Here is a 19534-nt window from a genome sequence, read left to right as displayed (position 1 = left end):
TAGGCTTTTGTGTGTGTTGTATTGAGTGTTTAGCATGGTTATACAACTTAATTTCATGCCTTGTATCGATTCTAGAAAATTAGTATTAATTATTTCTTTGTATGAAATTTAATTCACAAGGATGTATATAACTTAAAATGGAATTGTGGCATACTAGAAAATCATGTTTTAATATGTTTGTTAACATAGATTAAATTGGGATTAATTGAATAAGAATTGCATATTTTATTTAAGATTTATCTTTTGTGAAAGATTAAATCCCATGGCCGTACCTAGCATAAAATTGACTTATGATATGCTTTTAAATTATGTCTTAGCATGTTGTTTAATATACTTTAATTTGAGAGCATTTGGACAAGTATGAAAATCTAGAGATTTTAGTTAAAATGATTAATTAAAATCTAATTAAGGGTTCCATTGGCCTAATTAAGTGTTTAACTTGATATTTATGATAACTATGACTTATATTCTAGCATATGTTAATTTGGAACCATTTGATGTTGTTTTAGAAGTTAGGGGTTTGATTATCATGATTTAATTAAATTCCACTTTATTGTTCTTATGGCCTAATCGAGTTTTGATGTGGTGTATGTAATGACCATACTATATTGTTTATCATGTATTAATTGGAGGCCATTTGATTGGGATTTGGAAGCTAGGGAATTTAATTAGTTTATTGATTAAATTCCATTTCTATTGTATTATTGATTAACTCATGTATTTGACATTGATAGTATGTTTGAAGCATGACTTTTGACTTATAATGGATTTATGAGTTATGTTTCAATATTGGATTATATTGTTATAGCGCGTAACGAATCGCGCTCTGAAGATTCGACATGTGATGTTATTATAGCGCGTAACGAATCGCGCTCTGAAGATTCGACATTGTCATCTTATAGTAGTTGTGGATTTAGAGCATGTGTTGTGTGGATACAATCTACTTGTGCATGGAAGGTGACTTAGTGCATTATATAAATTACGTATAAGTTGTGAACTTATTTGATTATTTTGGAGTCTTGGGACATTGTTACTGTGATATGGCTAAAGTTCATCTTTAGTGTGGGGGGTATGAGTTCTCCCCAATTGAGATAGTGCGCACTAGGGTGATCTTTCCAGCGGGTTAATGCCCGAAATAACCAATTTGTTCTTGGTTTAGTCCGAGACGTGATGTCCAAGTCTTCCACTATTTGTTTTCGCATTCAATTCCAAGTTATCAATCATGTTTATATTGTGACTGTGGTTTTGGTTATTGGCGATTTGATGTTGTTAAGTACATCCATACTAAATTGCTATATTTAGTTGATTTAGCATTTAGATTTCAAGTTGATAACTTTGAGAATCTTTATCTAGTTGCTTTGTGTAAGCATGTTTCTAACTAGTTGCTTTGTGTAAGCATGTTATATCTTATTGTTATGTGTAGCATGCTCTTGTGTTGTTGAAATTGCATAAAGGATGTGTTTTATGCTAGAAATGATCTTAGGTAGCTAGGATGCTCCCTGAGTCTCACATTTGACATAGACGTTAGGTGGAATGAACCACAATGATTAAATCATGTAGACTTGTAAAATGTAGGTCGATGCATGCTCATTTCCTACGAGTAGCTTTATGTTACTCACCCCTACGATACTGGGGCATATTTCAGGTACAGGATACAAGATTGGAGATTGTAATTGCTTGGGTGATTTGCTGAGTTGAGCTTCTTTAGAAGCATTCTTGTTCATATGCAAGTGTTAGCATGTTCATGATTTGTCTATGAAATGTAATTTTTCTAACTTGGAGGTTTGACATGTCAAATGTTGTAAATGTATTGTAATGAGGCTATAGGCCATTGTAGCACATCTATTTTATCATATTACATACACTTGCATGCTCACTTTGGCAAACAATACCTTTCTTGTTGAAAGAAAAACTCTAAGTAGCATTTTTAGGGAGTTTTACCCTATTCTGTTCCAGGGGCATTTTGGGTATTTCACAATGCATTTTTATTTTATTTTATTTTTCTTAACGTGTCACATAGAAAACTTGATTTTAGGGAGGGTTTCTTCTTTGAGTTTTTCCAAAAAAGTCCATTTAGATGACCGTTTTTACTCTCAGTTGTAGCACTGGTGGGTTGTCCTCGTCGGGCCGCCATGACATCATTTTTGTTTTTGACCTTTCTCCCCCGTCCGGACTCCAAATTGAGTACACTTTTTTTTTGAACTTGACTAATTTGTCATTGTCTTTCCAGCGTTGTACTCTATAGCACCTGAATCCACTTTTTGCAAAATGACCATTTTGCCCTTAGGTTCTTTTTGTCCGTTTTTGAAACGACACTTCTGCATTTGTTTCCTTTAGGTTCCGTGACCTCATTGAGGGTCACATTGGTGTCTTAGAGATGCTTTGTATCTTTAGAGACCGTTGTTTCACCTTTCACTTCCTCATTTCGGATCCATTATCGGGTCATCTTTTAGTCATCACTGACGCACCGGGTTTACAAAACTTGGGCCGTCACAATATTTGATTTGACGAATGCAATTACCACCGAGTGGTCAATCGTTTTGGTAGCATAAGCCTCAACCCACTTTGACACATAATCAACGGCAACAAGAATGTATTGAAAGCCATAAGACATTGGGAATGGTTCCACAAAATCTATGCCCCATACATTGAAGATTTCAATCACAAAGACTGAAGTTAAAGGCATCATGTCTCTCTTTAACATTGATCCCAACTTTTAGCACTAAACACACACCTTGCAAAAGTTATAGGCATCTCGGTGGATAGTGGCCAGAAGAGCCCACTTTGAAGAACCTTCAAAACGGTCTTTTTTCCACTAAAATGCCTACCACAAGCAAGTGTGTGACAAAACACAAGGACGCTCGGAACTTCACTTTCCGGCACACATCTCCTTATGATTTGATCCGGGCAATAATGAAACAGAATGGGATCTTCCTAATAGTATTTCTGGATGTTAGCAAAGAATCGGTCATTTTCTTGTTTTGACCACGTAATAGGAAGTTTGCCGGTTACAAGATAGTTAACAATGTCGGTGAACTAAGGCAACGTCCCATTTGATATTTGAAAGAGTTGTTCATCCGGAAATGATTCATGAATTTCAAGATTTGGAGAAGATTCAACCATTAATCTTGACAGATGATCAGCAACAACATTGTCGGAGCCCTTTTTATCCTTGATTTCAAAGTCAAATTCTTGAAGAAGTAGGATCCATCTTATCAAGTGAGGTTTGGTTTCCTTTTTCATTAAAAAATGCCTAAGAGCGGCATGATCAGAAAACACAAAGATATGACCGAAATTTATCAAGGGCATATACTACGGGAAGTAATTCTTTCTCGGTGGTAGAATAGTTCAATTGGGCACTTGAGAAAGTCTTACTCGCATAGTATATAGCACATGGTAGCTTACCTACCCTTTGCCCCAAAATAACACCCATTGCGAAGTCAGAAGCATTACACATAATCTCAAATGGTAAGGACCAATTTGGAGGTTGCATGATGGGAGCGGCAGATTGAAGAGTGCGAAGTTGATGAAAATCATTTAGACATGCTTCATCAAAGACAAATGGAGTCTCCGTGGCAAGAAGGTTGCACAAGGGTCTAGCAATTTTGCTAAAGTCTTTGATGAACCGGCGATAAAAATCGGTATGCCTTAGAAAGGAGCGGATTTCTCTTACCGTAGTAGGTGGAGACAATTCGGAAATCAACTCAACTTTCGCTCTATTTACTTCTATTCCTCTTTTAGAGATGACATGTCCAAGAATGATTCCTTCTTGAACCATGAAATGGCTCTTTTCCCAACTTAACACAAGATTAGTCTCACGACATCTTTGAAGCACTTTTTTGAGATTTTGGAGACACGAATCAAATGAGGACCCAAAAATCGAGAAGTCATCCATGAAGACTTCTAAATGCTTCTCCACTATGTCCGAAAAAATTGATATCATACACCTTTGGAAAGTGGCAGGAGCATTGCACAATCCAAAAGGCATCCATCGATAAGCAAATATACTGAAAGGACATATGAAGGTGGTCTTTTCTTGATCCAATGGATCTAGGGCCACTTGATTATACCCCAAGTAACCATCTAAGAAGTAATAATATTGTTGCCTAGCCAATCTTTCTAAGATTTGATCAATGAAAGGAAATGAAAAATGGTCCTTCCTAGTGGCAAAATTCAGCTTCGGTAATCTATGCAAACACGCCACGAAGTGGTGGTGCGTTTTGAAATAAGATCACCCTTAGCATTTTCAACAACTGTGATTCCTGACTTTTTGGGAACCATTTGAGTTAGACTAACCCACTTGGAATCAAAGATAGGATAAATGATTCCTGCATCTAGAAGTTTCACAACCTCCTTCATGACAACTTCCTTCATATTTGGTTTTAGTCTCCTTTAAGCATCCCTAAATGGCCTTTTATCCTATTTCATATGTATGCGATGCATACAAATGGAAGGGTCAATGCCTTTTAGGTCAGCCACATTCCATCCAATGGCTTCTTTATTAGCTTTAAGCACTTCCAAAAGATCATTCTCTTGGTCATTTTCAAGATTTGAAGCAATGATGACTGGAAGAGTTTCTTTTAGGCCTAAGAAGGCATATTTGAGATTAGATGGAAGAGGCTTAAGCTCAAGAGTAGGAGGAGTGATGAGAGAAGGAACTGGTGGAGTACTAGAGAGTGAAGGAAGAGGTTCTTTCTTGCTTTTCCAAGGTGGGAAATCCAAAGTGGCTACAGAGTCCATCAAAGCATTCACCTCACTTATGGATCCTTCTATGTCAAAACCACAACTTTCAAACATATCATAAAGGCACGCCTCAAGAGGGTCCTTAGAGAGAATAGAGGGAAGAGTCTCCTCTATGGTTTCATCTAAGACATCCACTAGGAAACACTCGTCTTCATCTGTGGGATGTTGACTTGCATTAAATACATTAAGCTTAACCATCATGTTGCCAAAAGAGATGTCCATAATGCCGGATCTGCAATTAATGGTGGCATTGGCGGTGGCAAGGAATGGTCTTCCTAGGAGGACTGGATTATGACTAGTAAGATTAGGGACTGGTTCAGTATCAAGTACCACAAAATCAACTGGAAAATAAAATTTATCAACCTTAATTAGAATATCCTTAACAATTCCCCTCGGTTTCTTAATTGATCTATCGGCTAGTTGGATCACAACCGATGTTGGCTTCCAGTCCCCTAATCCTAATTGCAAGTAAACAGAGTATGGAATGCAATTGATATTTGCACCTTAATCAAGGAGATATCTACGAATCTCTTGGTTTCCAATAACACAAGAAATGGTCAGAGCACCTGGATCCTTGAACTTAGGAGAAGTGTTAGACAGAATGATGGAACTCACTTGTTCTGTTAAAAGCACTTTCTTAAGGTCCCTTCCCTTGCTCTTCCTCTTTTGTGTGCACAAGTCCTTCAAAAACTTTGCATATGGTGGAATTTGCCTAATTGCATTTAGAAGAAGAAGATTGATTTTCATTTGTTTAAAAACTTCCATCATATCGTGAATTTTTCCTTCTTATCTCCCAAATGATGAAGTCTCTCTCAAAGCTTGAGGAAATGGAGCTTTTGGCTCATAAGGCTTCTCTAATTGGGGAGATGATGATGTAGATGATGGAATGTCCTTTTTAGAACCACTAGCATCCAAAGAAATAGGAATAGGATTTGGAATGGGACGGATGCTACCACTTGGTTGCTTCAGTTCACTATTCTCTTTAGGTACCTCTACCTTATTTTCCACTTTTCTACCACTCCTCAAGGTAGTAATTGCTTGAACTTGCTCATTTCCAAAAAATTCCAATGAAGGACTTACTTGCGCCATAAATTGCCCCTTAAGATTGGTCTCAGTTTGACTAGGCAACTTACCTTTCTCTCTTACATTTAAAGAATTAGCTAATTGCCCGATTTGAGCTTCAAGCTTTGTAATTAATTAAGAGTGAGAATGAAACAATTGGTTATCGTTTCGAAGATCACATAAGGCTTGCAAGACCTTGTCCTCAAAAGCGAAACTCTTAGGAGGCGTTTGATTTGGATTAGAGTACGATTGAGAATTTGATGCTTGAGGATGAGAGTATTGATTCACATTCTGAGGATTGAATGAAGGACGGTAACCTTGAGAATTCTGATTTTGATTTTTAAGTGGGGGAACATACTTTGCTTGGTAACCTTGAGTTTGAGGAGGGTTTGCACCGTCTCCTTGATTTCTCCATGCAAAGTTTGGATGATTTTTCCTCTTCGGATTGTAAGTATTGGAATAAGGGTTGTTCCCTTGATGAATGAAAGCGGCATTTGCTTATTCTTGAGACTCACTTGGTATGATTTGTCCAAGAGGGCAATTTGAAGTATGGTGAGTGTAACTAGAACAAGTCATGCACATTTCATTGGAAGGATGGGAATAAGATTGAATTGCCGGACCCTAATTCAAAAGGAATTTATCAAACCTTTGAGTAAGATTTTTGACCTCTGCGGCGATTTCTATGGAAGAGTCTATTTGATTTAAAGCTTTCCTTCCTCCCACATTTGCTAGGTGACCACCCCTAGAAGATGAAGATCTATGCATTGAGTTTTCACTCATTTTTTCGAAAAGGAAGCCAACTTTCATCTTAATTTCTTTCTATGTAGCTTCCGCCACAAGAAGCATCAATAATGCCCTTATTGGCATCGAATAAACTTGAAAAGAAACATTGAACTAATTGCCACTTAGGAATGTCATGATGTGGACACTTTCGTAGCAAGTCATTCAAACGTTCCCATGCTTCATGAAGGGGTTCTCCTTCTTTTTGTTTAAATTCATGAATGGAAGTTCTCATGGCAATGGTTCGACTTGCGGGGTAATACTTCTTTAAGAACTCTTGTTGCAATTGTGCCCAAGAGGTGATTGTATTTGGCCACAAGTTGTTAAACCAATATTTAGCTTTATCCCGAAGAGTGAAAGGGAAAAGCTTCATTTTTAGGACTTCTTCCAGAACATCCGTGATTTTCACGGTGGAACAAACTTCCAAGAACTCATCTAAATGTTTATAAGGCTCTTCATTGCTCAACCCATAGAAAAGGGGGCACATGTTAATGGTGGAAGCCTTAATCTCATAATGATGAGCACGGAAATTTGGCAACTGGATGCAAGTGGGTGCATTATATTGATTTGGAGTGTAACGATCCCTAAGGACCAATGGAGGATTAAGAGGATTGAGAAGAGGATATTGCATTTAACCTTGCTGATGATATGTCATTTAACCTTGTTGAGGGTATGCCATTTGAACATATTGTTGTTGTTGCTCACCAATTAGGGGAACAACATTTGGCCTTGGCATCCCTAGATTAGGTTGTTGCACAGTATGATTGATTGGTCGTGGCATTTCCAAGGGTGGATGCACACCTTGAGGATCCACAATATAAACTTGTGGCGGGTGGTACACACCATTATGATCCACATGACCAAGATCTACAATGGGATCTTCAATTGGATCTATTGGGTTTTCCATTAAAGGTGATGGAAGATCAAAATTTGGAAGATTAGATAACTATCCCAACCTCTTAAACGCCGAAGGAAAACTTCGAGATTTTGATTTACAGGAACAAGAGGACGATTCAGTGATCTACAACCATGCATGCACTAGAATAAGTCAACACACCAACACTTCAATTTTCAACCTCCACATACGATGTTCCCAAACTCCACAATAATATCAATGTACTTAAAATAAATAAATGCCTCCACATGGGCCGATGCCTTATACAAGAAGGTATGCTTGGACTTAAAAATAAAACAATTCAATTTAAGCCTCCACTTGGGCTGTCCAAAGCATGCAAGATAGTAAACAATTAAGCACAAAAATTAAAGAGAAACTTACAAATGGTCCTTAAGCAACTTCAAAAAAAAAAAAATTAATTGCTTTTAAATCCAGCGTTTGCTCCACTTTGCTTCAAGTACCTAATTGACAAATCAAATGAGAAAATAAAAATTAAAATGACTTAAAAGTAAACAATCAACAAAGAACTAATGTCTAATTCAATTCTTTTAAAAACCGTTAGATCCCCGGCAACGGTGCCAAAACTATGGTGCAACCGAGCATGTGCACAAAATAATGTACAACACTTTAGGTTTAGAAATAATGTCAAGTGGGCACCATATTTTAAAATTTAAAAAACCACTAAACACTTATACTATGGAGTATGAAGTGAGCAGGGATCGTCCCAAGAGATCTAAACAATTATAGGTTTTTTAGAATTGAATTCTACTTTAGTGCTTATGTGATTGCTAAAAAGGTTTGGTTTTGTGATTAGACTAATTTTAAGCTAAATGATTGCAATAAAATAATGGAGTTTAAAAGATTGAAAAGAGACTTAGGGTGTAGGATTCACCACTCAACACATTCCCTAACTCACTAACTTTCAACGAATTGGGAAAATTAAATGTATAATCTGAATGTGGCTAACAATTGCAATGAAAAGTATGAAGCATAAATTTAAAGCTTGAATCGTTTACCTAATGACAATTAACGAAGTATAAATCAATTCACCAATTCAAAGCATAGTCCATCAATTCAATTAGCAATTTCAACTCACATTAATCTAGAGGATAATGTAAATTGTGGCAACAAGCATGGAAATCAAACACAAGCATGGATTATCTACTTACCTAAGAACGAAAGTGCAATTAAACTAATTAAGCCTGAAATTAACTAAATTCAACAAGAACTTTACCTAATTTAACTAACTGTGTAGTGCAATCCATTTAGTAGAAGCAAATTCCATCAAATCAAAGCACAAAAATAACTAATTAACACCATGTATAGCCATCACAAGAATCAATTAACAAAGACTTCAAGTGTAGAACTTGATTACCAATCAAACACACATAAGACAACATGATATTGACATAAATAATCAAATGAAAGAATTAAATTATATTATTTAAGACTATACCTCAAATACAATTAAATCCCTAAAAAGTAAAAAGAGAGAGAAATTAGGTTACATGCTTAGGGTTTATCCAACCCTAAGTTGAAGAATTAGCCGCTAATGGTTGATGGATGCAAGATGTCAATAAGCCCCATCTTTTGATTCATCTGGCTTCTCTTCTTCTTCTCTGAACTTTTTCTCAAGAACCCTAACTTTTTTCCTCCTCGTGTTTTCCAGAGAAAACGTAATATCACGATACAGAAAAAAATAAAACTTAATTAATAAAAATAATAATATCCCCCTAAACTAATGGGTATTGGTTTCTTAAATAAGCCTTATTAAAAACCATTAAGTTACAAAATAAGCCCAAAATAAGAAAATCCTGTAACCCAATAAACATAAATCCCGCAATGTTGCCAAGTGCTGGGGGATCGATCCCCCAACCTTGGGGATCGATCCCCCGAGGGCATTTTTAGTTCTGTGAATAGTGGGGGATCAATACCCCAGAGTTGGAATTTCCTTTTACACCTTATTTAGCTCCATTTTGACCTCGGGCTAATTGGTTTGCTTCTTCATCTTTGGGAACATCATCAAAGGCACAAGAAAGGTAAAATTGACCGCTTTTTGAAGAATAAGCACATTATACGAGCAATAGGCTGCGACCTCTTTTTGCCATTTTTTAAACTTTTTCTGAATGTTTTTGCTTGACTCTAAAAAGGCTTTAGTGAACCAAAATTAGTCCATTTGAACCTTATTGACCTGAAATTAACAAAAACGTAAATTAGAACTAAAACATGAAAATAAGATAGATGGAAGAACTAAAATAACCTAGTTTAGGTGCTAAAATGTGTAACATTTAAGCACTTATCACTCCACAACAAATTGTTGCTTCGGTGGTGGATTCAATGGCATTTTCCCTTTTTTCTTAGCATTCAATGTACTAGATATATGCCTGACTTGGGTTTCTAGCTTCGCAATGGATTGGGAATGAGAATAAAGTAATGGGGTGTTTGCCTTCAAAGTACCCAAAGCTATCAAAACTTTTTCTTCGAATGCAGGACTCCATGAATTCCCTTGAGAATATAAAGATTGATTTGGAAAGTGAGTGTTTGAAAATTGGTTTCTATGTGGTGCTTGGTATGATGACCTATAACCTTGGGAACCTTAGCTTTGTATTAGGGGCGGAACATACTTTCCTTGTAAACCACTTTGGGGAGGGTTTGGCCCTTCCCCTTGGCTTTTCCAAGAGAAGTTTGGATGGTTCCTCCACCTGGCATTGTAATGAGTGCCATAAGAATTATACCCTTGGTTGACAAAAGTGGCATTCACTTGTTCATGGTGCTCACTTTGCGCATGTCCATGGGGACAATTGGAAGTAGAATGTAAGACACTAGAACAAGTCATGCAAGCTTCATTAGAATTATAATAAGTATGGCTAGGGGAGGAAGATACTTGATTCGTTGAATTTTGGTTGATCAAACCGTTAGGATAAAGATTTCACTTCGGCGGCTATGTCATAGAAATTGTTAACTTGATACAAGCCGACATTCTTCTGTCCACCCAGAGTTCTACCATTTTTGGAAGAGAAAGATCGATACATTGAATTCTCACTCATGCTCTCATATAGACGCCATACATCGTCCTCACGCCTATCAAGATATAAACCACCGATAGAAGCATCCACCATTCCTTTATGATTATCTGACAAAATTTTGAAGAAAAATTGGACTCATTTCCATTTAGGAATGTCGTGATGTGGACACTTCCTAAGCAAGTCATTTAGGCACTCCCATGCCTTGTGAAACATCTCCCTTTCCCCTTGAGAAAAATCTCGAATTGAGGTTCTCATTGCATTGGTCTTTGAAACCGCATAGTACTTTTTCAAGAACTCTTGTTGCATTTCTGCCCAAGAGGTTATCGAAAAAGGTCTTAGATTGTTGAACCAATATTTTGCCTTATCTTTAAAGGTGAAAGGAAAGAGTTTTAATTGTAAAACCTCTTCCGGCATGTCCGTGTATTTCACGATGGAACACACTTCGAGAAACTCATCTAAATTCTTGTAAAGTTCTTCACTTGGAAGTCCATCATAATTGGGAAACATTTGAATAGTTTGTGGTTTGATTTCATAATGGTGTGCTTTAAATGGGGATAATTGAATGCACGTTGGTGTATTGTACTTATTTGTCACATAATGATATCTCAAAACAAGAGGAGGATTCACAACCAGTGGCGCTACACAAGCACCATGGTTTCCTTGAATAATGGGAGGTTGTGGTGGAACAAAACTTGGCCGAGGTATTCCCAATGGAACATGGACTTGTTGTTGTTGCGGAATGAAGGGTCTTGGCATACCTAATGGTACATGAATGTTGTCATAATGCACATTAGGGTGGAGGATACCTTGTTGGTTAATGTGACCAAGGTCCTCCACATGGTCCTCATTAATGTCCTCCATTGATGAAATAGAGTGATGAGAGTCACCCCTTCCCTTAGGATTGTGAACAATGGATTCAAGATTCAAATTAAGTGAAACAAGAGTTGGATTCAATAATCTATGACCATGCATGCACTATCAAAACAATCAACAAATCATAACAAGAATATAACAAGCAATTCTCCTTCATAACAAATCAATCAACAAACCTCCACAAATATTTATCCAATACTCCCATGCTTTGAACAATATACAAGAAACGTAAATTGTTTCCATGCGGGCTCACGATTTATCTAAGAATTTAAAGACTTGCCTCCACGCGGGCCAACGATTAAACTAGTGAGAGAGTTAGAAAAGCTTACAGAGGGTCCTTAAGCAACTTCAATTGAATTTTTTTTTCAATTTTCGCCTTGCTTTGCTTTGCAATTTTTTTAAAAATTTTTTTAGCTTTTGTATGCTTAGCTGAGCTTGCTCATTTGCTTTAGATTTGCCCTTTGCTTCACCCTCTTGGCTCAATGCACCTAGTCAATCAAGAGCAAACACAATAAATAACCAAAATAAAATAAAAATAAAGGCAAGATCAAAAGAGTACTAATTCCTAATTAATTTTCAAAATACGACGTTGCCCAAAATCCCCGGCAACAGCGCCAAAACTTGGTGGTTGTCAAGCACTAGTTGTAAAAAGAGGTATAGTGTGGTCAAGTTTAAATTTATAGATTGCCACTACCACTACTAACTATTAATATAGCTAGAGTAAGTAGGGATCATCCCAAGGGAAATGAAGTATATTTTAGCTTGGAAATCAATGTTGAATTAGTAGGTCGAATGATCAAAGATGATTTGGTGGTTGAATTAAACTACAATGTAAACTAAGTAATGCAATGTAAAACAATTAAAGTAAAATGAGGTGTAGAGAATATAAGAGATAAGTCTTGGGACTTAGAGTTCACCACTAAACATTATCTTCCTAGACATTCAATGCTTGATGGATTAGGGGGATTAAATGTAATAATGAAAGTGTGTGTCATTAATATAATTAATAAACATAGATGGCCAAGTGAGCATACATTGTCTAACCAAACTAGTGAATAGCACAACATATCAAATCAAGCCAATATTCATTCCCTTAAGTCCACAATTAATGCACATCATCAAATTAGAGAAATATACTACTTGCATTCATAAGTATGGAAAATCAAATAACATGCATGGATTGTCTACCTATCTAAGAAAGTAAGGCAATTACACTACAACTAAGCTAGTGACATGAAAATTAAACTAATTAAACTAAGGAGGTGGCACAATCAAGAAATAAGTATGAACCATCAAACAAACCACAAGAGTAATCTATTTAAGCACCATGCCTTGACCATCACTAGATTCATAGTATTAACACACATAGACATGCATTAATGTCACAAAATCTAGAAATAAACACATAAACATTCATCCTAGCATACATAGACATATGGATAGAATTAAATGATCAATTGGAAACATTAAACTACACAAATCATTGTAGAAACAAGATTTATATATAAAAGATGTCAAGGAAACAAATACAACACAAATCCCCTTAATTACAAAACATCAAAGTCTATGAGGCATGCTTAGGGCTATCTCTAGCCCCAAGATAATGGTTTAGCCACTCATTGATGTTGTCATCCAACCCTCAAGGGCTATCTCTATGGTAGAGATGATCTTCTTCTTCTTAGTAGAAACCTTAGATGAGTGAAAGAACTTTTCCCCAAATGGTGTGCATCTCTCTCTAATCTCTAGACTCTTCTCACCTCTATATTGTATATGGTTCCCCTCTAATTGTATATGATTGTATATCTCCAAATAGCTAAAATCCTTATATTGATAGCTCAAATATCACACCAATGGTTAGACCTCGTGCACTAGGACCTCCAATTGATTGCACCACAAGCACACCTTTTAATTGGCTGGAACTCTGTTTTTCTCGCACTTGAGGAAGTTCAATCGATCACAAGGGTGCTTCAATCGATCGAACTATGGCGGCACCTTTTTGGAATAATGACAAAGCTGAGATATTTTCGGGATATTTTGGGAAAAGGACAAAAGTGGTAGGTGAGGATAAGATCAAAAATGTTCGATTGATCGAAAGGAATGCTGGATCGATCGAACAGGGAAATTTCCTTAAGATAAGGACCAAAGGCTCAATCCATCATGGCATGGTTGGAATGATCATAGTGTGAACGATTAGGGATTGTTTTGATCGATTGAAGAAGGCTTCTTTTCACCACTTTGCTCCTTTTTTCCACTAAGATTGAGATTGCTTCTTTTATGCTCTAATTCAGTTGAATTGACTTATTTTGGAGATAAGTGTCTGAAAAGGGAAATAACATGAAATTAGACTAAAATGGAAAAATAAGATAGAATAAGGTCCTAGAATGTTCAAGCTTAAGGGGTTTAAATGCGCACTTTTCAACACTAATCAACGACTCAGCGCCACTATCCTCCCAGCTAGGACTTACACGTCCCTCTGAGTCTTTAGCTCTTGATTCTGAACCAAAGCGACCTTCCATGAAGTCACGGAACTCAACGAGAATGAAAGCGGAAACAAAAAGTTAAAAATAGACCCAAGTATGGCCCCAAGGGCAAAATGGTCCTTTCACTTTCTTTTGGTGAGTGGGAGGATCCGACCTGGGTGACTTTCTTTGGGTTCCTTAGAACAACTTCTATGGTCTCAAGAAGTTCTTCGGTAGAATTTTGTTCTTCTTTTTCTACCACCAAGTATTTGGGCAGAGAACTCTGTGATTGTTATTTGGTGGTGTTTTCAACAGCTATGTTTGGCTTTTGGTCCTTCTGAGCTTCTTTCAAGGTTGCCACGTAGCACTCCTTAGCTGCGGCCTAGTCAACCCATAGGTCAATGACTTCCTTTTCGTCCAGAAATAGACACCTCATGACCTGATGCAAAGTAGATGGCACCCCCTTCATCCGATGTATCCACTCTCTTCCCATGATGAGATTGTAGGAGGGGTGAATTTTGGTTAAGATAAAATTTTCTTTCAACATTCTCTTTGCAGTAGTGACTAATAAATCTATTACTCCAATGGGATCCACCTTCATCCCATTGAATCCCAGCAGTGGGCTAGAAGTGGGTTTGACTGATGCGGGATTGATCTCCAGTTGTTCGAAGATTGTCTTTGTTATAATGTTGGTGCTACTGTCGGGGTCCACCAAAACTTTCTTAATCAGGTAATTAGGCACTAAGAGGCTGATGACCAGAGGATCTTCATGAGGGAGCTGTACCCTAGATAAGTCCTTATCTCCGAAGTTGAACCTGATACTTCCAGACACGATAGTGTTCACAGTAGCCAGTTTTCTCAGCTTATGCACCGCTTTTAGCCTGGACTAATACGCCCCTTCTGATTTTTGGTCCTCTTCTTATGGTTGCTGTGGATAGCTTTTATGAGCTACGGTTGGGATGTGCGTGGTTTCATGTAATTAATTACATTAGCGCAATTAATTACTCTCCTTCATCATTTAAGACTTGGGGTGGTGTTTTAGGGTTCTGGTAGAATCTTGTAAAGTTCCCATCAAACTCATCGGTGTTTTGAGATATGTTTCCTTGTTGATGTCTCGTGATGGTTAGTATTAGAGCTAACATTACATTATTGCTTTGTTTTGCATGGCGTTGTGATTCTATCTTGGGTATGAGCTGGTCTTGGGAAGGACTTGTTGACCCTATATTCGGAGACCTTGGTGATTGTTTTAGGAAATAATTCCTTTCCTCACAGTGAGAGATTGGACTCATTCGGGGTTTGAGGATACGCTTTCAGTGAGGTTGTCATTTTGAGTGGTATTCCATTTTGTTTATGATTTCTTGGCATTTCTTTTTATATAGTCATTCTCTTATGTTAATGTTCCTTTTAGTTTTGAGCATGCCTTATAATCATGTTTAGGTGAAGTGATTGTATGATGGTTCATGTGATGAGGTAGATGACGCGTTTTTCATATACTCTATCCATCTAACATGCTAGTGTCATTAGTGACATATAGCGTGTCGTTGTTTGTTTGATCCCTATGTGATAGGTAACATATTTGATTACCTTGTGTATAATATGTGCTAAGTTATAAGGTGTTATCTGGTTGTTTTGTGATTGTTTGTTTTACCTAGTTCATGCTATTTTGTCATTCCTGCACTAATGTTTGGGGTTTTGTGACCGTGGTTGTCGGGATTGTGATATGTGAGCTTCATGGTTGATTTATGTCTTTAAGGATTTGGTCGTCTCTGATATTGAGTTTGATCCAGTGCCTTGATTCTTATGAGTAGCCTTATTATAGGCCTACTTTAAGATAGTGTGTGAGATTTTTGGTGCAGTGTCCTGTAGTAAGTCATCGTGATTGGGAAGATGATGATATTGTTTGATCTCGTAAAGTCCGATCCATTGGCTTGAGGACACAGACTTGTCAGGTTTTGGATTCATGACTGGTGTTGTTGACAATGGTGTTTTTGAGACGTAGGAGTTGTCAATTTTTCGTGTATTGAGGATTTGAGGCCTTAAGTGTAACGGTGCTTATGGCATTGTTGTTAGAGTTTTAGGGATTGGCCAAGATGGTCCGGCCGAACATCTTTGGACTATATCTCAACTCTCACAAAATGCCCGATTTGCATAGTGTTTTTAGTAATGATCATTTTTGACATTGATGTCATTTGTATCGAGAGGTTTCACGGGTAAACTTTATAAGGGGTATGTAGTAAATTAGTGCCTTATACTGTTATGCTACCGTACAAAGTTGTGTGTTGTGGGCGAGTGCTAGTTGCCGTCAAAGCTACCTTACATTACCTAGCTAGTAATGTGAGTGTGGGTGGGCACTAAACACTGTCGTTGCTGCCGTACATTAAGTACGCTATGAGTGGGTTCTAGTCGCTATTCATACTGCCATGTTGCTTTTAGCTGGGTGCCTTGTTTCGACCTGTGGTTGCCTTGGTCTCCTTTGGGTGATTGACATTGAGTTGTATGTCAATTCGCTTGGAGAGGTTACACGGTCCGTGATTTCATGTTTCTTCGTTGATCTTGAGGCTTTTAGAGTTGTCCTTTAAGGCTTTATAATATGTTCCTTGGTGTAACCTTGTGTTCAGTCCTTGTTCGGTTCTTCTTAGGTTGTTCCTGATTCGGGGACGAAATCTCCTTAAGGGTAGCTTGTAATGACCCGATCATTAACCTTCCTTTCGTTTTTTCCTATTTTTACGGATTTTCTTTTTTCGCTGATTTTTTTTCTTTTCGAGTTCGGGTTTTGTTTCCTTTCGGGTCGCGTTGAGTGCTCGAAAATAGTTTCTGACACTACTCCTTGATGTTGTGGCATCCTTATGAGGACCGTGTCATCTTCTCGCTTTTCCGGCATTTTTCTTTTTTTGTCATTTTCCTGTTTATTATTTTCTTTCACGTAACCTCACTTTTTGTGCTATGATTTGATCACGGCTTTGCATGCATCCATTACATTTGATTTCCATGAAATACGTAGTTTTACTTTTGTAGAAAATTATGTTACTTGTTTACTTTTCATGTAAGGGTATGGATACATCGTTTCTTTGGAAACATTTTGGCTTTTGGGGTAATTGTGCAATTATTATTTTGTAATTATTTTTCGTCTTAGGGATTTTTTGTGTAATAAAATTTGTAAGATATTTAGAGGAGGGACCTTTTCGCAAAATATTTTTGGAGATATTTTGGGAGAGGGACCTTTTTGCAAATCCCTAAGGTGAGAGGGACTTTTTATGCAATTTTGGAAAGTGTGTGTTCACAAGGTAGTGCTAGTGCACATAGTGAGTGTTGGAATACATATTCCTCCACTATCTCTCTTTCTTCCCTACTTTCTCTCTCTCCACCATCGAAGGAACCTTGAAACCTAGGCCTACCACCAAAGTTTTGATCTATTTCCCTTCACCTTTTGGCTTAACTTTTGGGAGGTAAAAGCTTCTCCTCATCTTTCTCTACAAAACCTTAGAACGGTTTCTTGAAATTCTTTGGCTTGCCTTGAATTATGGAGATTCAATTCTCTATTGAGGTAGGGGTTGTTGTATGTTTATTTTCTTTGTGATTTAAATATATATGGGGCTTAATATACATTGATTACATGCTTATAGAATTGTTATATTGCATATACAGGTAGAAATTATATGCTTGACTTAGGGTTTTACAATTCAAAGCATGTACAGTATGTATTTCATGTGTAAGTAAATTGTTTCATTTACTAGGTTCCTAAATTTTAGATATTTTGTCGTTATGATGATGAAATCTTAAATAATATTAATAATGTCTACTTGGAAGGCTTTTTATTAGATTATAATATATTTAGTAATTATAGCTTGCATAATAGTAACTTGATTTAAATAATATTTAGAAATTTAAAGCATGTGTAGCTTATAAATATTGTGTAGAAAAGTTATTTGATTCAATAACTTATTAATTCCTAGAGAATTGTCTTGTTGAGATAGTAAACTCTTGTAGGATATTAATTGTGTTTACCTTGAGAGCTTATTTCTAGGTTGTTATATGCTTAGTAATTGTGGCTTGCAAATGGTAACTTGATTTAGTTGTTTTATACTATAATCTTAGCGTGTAACGAATCGCATATTGAAGATTCGACATATTGTATACCATTGTATATGTAACGAATCGTACATTAAAGATTCGACATGGTGTATGCCATTGTAGACATGAAACATTAGGGCATGGTTTGTGTGGTTTCACCATACTTGTGCTTGGTAGGTAGTTTCATGCATTGTTATTATGCATATGTCATGATCTTGTTGATTTTAGAAAGCTTATAAGGACTAAAAAATGTCATGGCTAAGGTTCAGCTCTCGTACGGGAGATAGGAGTTCTCCCTACAACATTAGTATGCACTAGGTAGTACCTTGTGGGTCGTAATTTCCCGGAATAACTGGCTTGGCCTAGAAACCACATGTCCTAGTCTTTCCAACTACTTGATTTCGCGTTCAATTCCAAGTTGTTAATCATTGATTACTTATAGCTTGTGATTTGGTGGTTACGTTTTCAATTTCATTTAGTATACTTGAACCTTGTGTACTTGCCTCTTACGTTTTTAATTTCATTTAGTATACTTGAGCCTTGTATACTTGTTTCTAGCACTTTCAATTTCATTTAGAATACTTGAGCCTTGTATACTTATTTCTTGCACTTTCAATTTCATTTAGTTTGCTTGAACCTTATATACTTGCCTCTTGCATTTTCAATTCCATTTAGTATACTTAAGTCTTGTATACTTGCTTCTTGTGTTTTTCAATTACACTTAGTAAACTCATGCCATGTATACTTGCTTCGTATGTCTAGCTATTTTATTTAGTATACTTGCGTCTTGTATACTTGTTCCGTGTATGTTTCAATTTCGTTTAGTATACTTGTGCTTGTATACTTGTGCGTCTTATAATTATCATTTCAAATACTTGTATAGTTTGAGATGATCCCTTAGTTCTCCTTATAACATAGACGCTAGATGGAATGAACCCTTGTATTAGTTTATATTGAGTTTACAAGATATTTGAAACTTTAGGGTATACGCATGCACTTCTTTCTACGAGTAACTTATTTACTCACCCTAGTTGTTTGGGTTATTTTGCAGGTAAAGAAACCTTGTTTTGGGATGCACAAAATCCCCAGGTTTACTTAGTTACTTGGAGTATTTTGCGTATTTTGAAAACATGCACATGTTAGCATGTTAGCTTTCATTTGGTTTAATATGCTAAATCTTGTAATATTTACCTTGGATATGTAATGTGTACTTATGTACACCTTTTGAGACTTATTTGACATATATGTAATGAGGTCAAGGGCCATGAACCTTTAGGCTATGTTTGGTACGGTAGGTTTGAAGGGAAAAGATAACATTAGTTATGAGGGAAAGGGAAGGGAAGGATAATTTAACCCTCAATTGTGTTTGGTTAATTAATGAAAGAAAAGAAAGGAAAGTATAATAATTATGTTTGGGAAAAGAAAGAAAAGAGAATTATTTTAGGAAATTTACTATTATACCCTTTTTTATTTTAAAAGATAAATGTGTATATATATATATATATATATATTGTCTCCTATACTATCTAACAGGCCATGGATGATTGACCAAGAAAAGAAAAAATAAAATTTAGGGTAAATCATTTCAGCCTCCCCAATCTCGCCGCCTCCATCTCTATTCTCAT

At 36.6% G+C, this 19534-nt stretch overlaps 1 pseudogene; it reads left to right on the top strand.

Moving 5' to 3' along the window:
* The first annotated feature begins 6716 nt into the window (after positions 1 to 6716).
* LOC132301832 (small nucleolar RNA R71) lies at positions 6717 to 6814 on the top strand (annotated as a pseudogene).
* Positions 6815 to 19534: the final 12720 nt, after the last annotated feature.

The sequence above is a fragment of the Cornus florida genome, unplaced genomic scaffold (genome assembly GCF_030987335.1).
Source record: "Cornus florida cultivar Cherokee Brave unplaced genomic scaffold, ASM3098733v1 CherokeeBrave_3.0.0_Hap2_Chr03, whole genome shotgun sequence".
Classification (NCBI taxonomy): domain Eukaryota; kingdom Viridiplantae; phylum Streptophyta; class Magnoliopsida; order Cornales; family Cornaceae; genus Cornus; species Cornus florida.
Note: the sequence above shows the minus strand (reverse complement) of the source record. Positions and strands in the feature narration are given on the sequence as shown.